General features: G+C 43.2%; 1 pseudogene; it reads left to right on the top strand.

Annotated features, from left to right (window-relative positions):
- LOC119344184 overlaps positions 1-1869 on the top strand; it is a 2359-nt pseudogene extending 490 nt beyond the window's left edge.
- Positions 1870-3390: the final 1521 nt, after the last annotated feature.

Raw genomic sequence — 3390 nt, 5'->3', positions numbered from 1 at the left:
TTTTGATAAGCTTGGCCGTGAGAAAGCATCATCTGTTCTTGTCGATCCTTTTCCACCACAAGTCCAAGGAAGACACAACGAAATCGGGTGAAGTTTTTAGCTAGTCTTCAATTATTATGTACGATACCATTTCATAGGGCAAGACCAAATCTCACTTCAAATGGATTTTGCACTGCAGGTCTGCTAGAAAAGTGAACGCACTTTGTGAAACATGTGAAATCTGGGATGAACATGACTATATGAACTTGGATGATGAAAAGAAATATTTTTTGATGCGCATGATGGGTGATTTCCAAGATAAGATGCTAATATTCATATTCAAAACAGTACCACTCCCTTAGGTCATACGATTTTGTTGTTTCTCATGAGCCCAGCTGTGTTTTTCTTCGTTCTTCTACTTTTAAATTATGTGTACCATGTGTAGTTATTGCATCATCATGGAACCTCTTCCAGTTAATTTGATGCCTAGATTTAAGCCTGCATAATAGCACATTCAAGTATGTTAGTTCACCCAAACATTCCGAGTGGTTTGGTTGCTGTTTCATTTTTTAAGTTGTTTACAGACTGTTCCTTCAAACAATATAATCTCTTGAAACGTGCTTCCGCAGATCATCCAAAAGGAATTTGTTCAGCGTTTCAAGGGAGAGATCCCAGGAGAGATTGAACTTGAAACAAAGAATAAATGTCAATACAAAATTCAAGTCATCAAGAACCAAGAAGAGCAGCTTGTGCTTGCAGCGGGATGGGGGAGCTTGTGTACAGAAGTTTAGTCTAGAGATACGTGACAGAATAATATTATTCAGATACAATGGGAACTCCCGGTTCAGTGTCATAATCTTGGATGAACTTGGGCGTGAGAAGGCTTCATCTGTTGTCAATCTGCTCCCGCCTCGTGCACTCGAAAGGCACACAACTGGTGCTGAAACCGTGAGCCGACATCCTTCTGATGGTCCCGTGGACTGTTCTCATCCGCTCATGCTAATGCCACCGCCTGCTCAGTTTCATCAGCAGCAGCAGGCCATCCTAATGCAGCCTCCCCTGAATCATTCCTCCTGCTCCAAGTCATCAGCTGGTATAAAAATAGCACATAACATATTCTCCCCCTTTTAACAAACATCTATCTTTTATACCTGTATTTATCAGTTTCTGTTTACACACACAGGACAAGGAGATGGCTCTTTCTCGTCACATGATCATGTCCGGAATGCACTTGGTTTCAGGCGTGTTGTTAGAAGAAATCCAACCTCATCTCAGAAGCAGCAGGAGAAGGATGGTTATATTACCACGGATAAGACCAAGCTAACCTCTGCTCAGGAGCAGCAGGTGAAAGACATGGTCCAGACTATCCGTTCACGCAGAAGTGGCATAACCATCTTTGTTGCTCTGATTGGCAAGGCCAATGTTCATCCAGCATTCTCCCTGGTGAGTAGCTCCCTCCATATTTATTTGTTGCTTCGACCATGCACATTCAAGTCTGTTGACTTGCTTCTCTTTATGGACAAACACACGACACTATTTTCTATGCTGTAATAGTATTCATAACTGGCCATACCTTAGTTTACAGTTACATGCAATATTATTTTACTTCTAACCTACTACCTCTTTGGTTTTAATCTGTAACAGACTGTCCCAATCACGTACGGGGAGGAACATTTTGGAGATTGGAAAGTCATCTGCTTCCAGCTAGGCGAGAAAAAATGGAATGCCTGCTTCAGCAGTTCACGCAATGATTATCGGATTGAAAGGGGATGGAGTACATTTGTCAAGGACAACTCTTTGAACATAGGTGATATTTGCCTCCTTGAGCCGTTGAGCAACCAGGGGAGTACCATGGAAATCCATATCATCCATGTGAATAATGGCAATTGACTGATTGTTATGCCATATTGCTGCTTTCCCGATCTCCCTTACGGCGGGTGTTCTTTTGGTGATGTGGGGTTTGAGATTTATGTAGGCTAGTAGAGTCATGGTTATGCTAATTAGCTGATGCCTACTTAACCTGCATAATGATGGAAGTTATTCTTATGCAACCTACAGTTTGGTTCAACTTTGAATTAGTGATGTCAGTGTGTCGAATTTAATAATGGTTTGGTTTATTGGTTTTTGACTTTCTGGACTCCTTTCCTTCAAATCCGGCATGTCAACCGTGCCTCTTGTTGCTATGATTATTGTTTTGTGTTTCTTTTTCCTTTGTATATCGGTGGAAGGAAATAACTGCAAAGGCCATCTTATCCTAAGGTAACATAAGAATTGTAAATCTCACGATTAATTCAAGTATCAAGCTGTCATTTCATCTAAATAAGCTCAAAAGAAACGTCCTTCAAGACCTTAAGACAACAGAAACTGATGTTTCATCTGTTACTAGCTAAATACATGTGTGTTCGCCAGGGGAAAACGAGCGAAGTATGTGCCGATCGTTTAATTCTAGTTTTGAAAACGCTAGGGAGTAACATTATGTCTAGTTTTCACTACATAGCTATAAGCACAAATGCATTTCTTTTCCTCCCTCTCGGCCATCATATGCACCATACCATGTGCTCTGCTTTCACGCCTTAAGAGATTATTCTGCTTCAGTCGCTAGATAAATTTCCTAAACTAAGGAAAAGAAATAAAGTCAGAACTCTACATGACCTGAAAGAAAGGGAACCAATGGCGACGAAGGCAGCCGATGGCAGTGAAGTCCTTGGTCAGCGTGATGACAAAGCCTCTTCCTCGGGTGCGCCTTTGGGGGATGTGTTCGCACACGAACACGTCACCGTGTACCCTCGACACCGGGGGTGATGCACCGCAGCTCACGTCGAAGGAGACCCGCCGGAAGCGTGGTACGCAAGACAATCCGGCAGGCGCTTTTGTAGACCCGAAACCCCACACGCCCGGGAGGGACACCGTATGGACGCGCGGCGGCTATGGGCTGCCCTAAGTCGACCTGATCGCCCCTAGGGCCTCGTGGATCGCTGCCCTCCTTCACGAAGAACGAACGAAGAACGAGGAAGAAGATACAAGGGAGAGGGATAAAAAGTAGATGAACACAAAAAAGTAGAAGATTGATTTGTTCGATTGTGTGTTGTTCAATCGGCCGTCACCTCTTACATATATATGAGGCGGCTGGACTTTCCGTACAAGAAAAGGACTCAAATCACGTCCAAAACATCAAAACATAACCTAACTCGGACTACGAGGGATGGAACTTCCGGTCAGCCCGGAACTTCCGGGCTAAAATTACATCGAGTAGCCCACTTGTACAGCTCCTGCAGGTCGCATATGGCTTCGGATCGCGATGGTCCAAAAAGAAAAGTTGTAGATCATGCAATGGAGAAAACTTCTTTAGTTGATCACTTTTTAATCTGAGGTCATCTTGATGTCAAAATCGTCCCCGCAAAACTGCAAATA

Source organism: Triticum dicoccoides, unplaced genomic scaffold (genome assembly GCF_002162155.2).
Source record: "Triticum dicoccoides isolate Atlit2015 ecotype Zavitan unplaced genomic scaffold, WEW_v2.0 scaffold15829, whole genome shotgun sequence".
NCBI classification, from domain to species: domain Eukaryota; kingdom Viridiplantae; phylum Streptophyta; class Magnoliopsida; order Poales; family Poaceae; genus Triticum; species Triticum dicoccoides.
The sequence above is the reverse complement of the archived record's forward strand: the minus strand, read 5'-3'. Positions and strand labels throughout refer to the sequence as shown.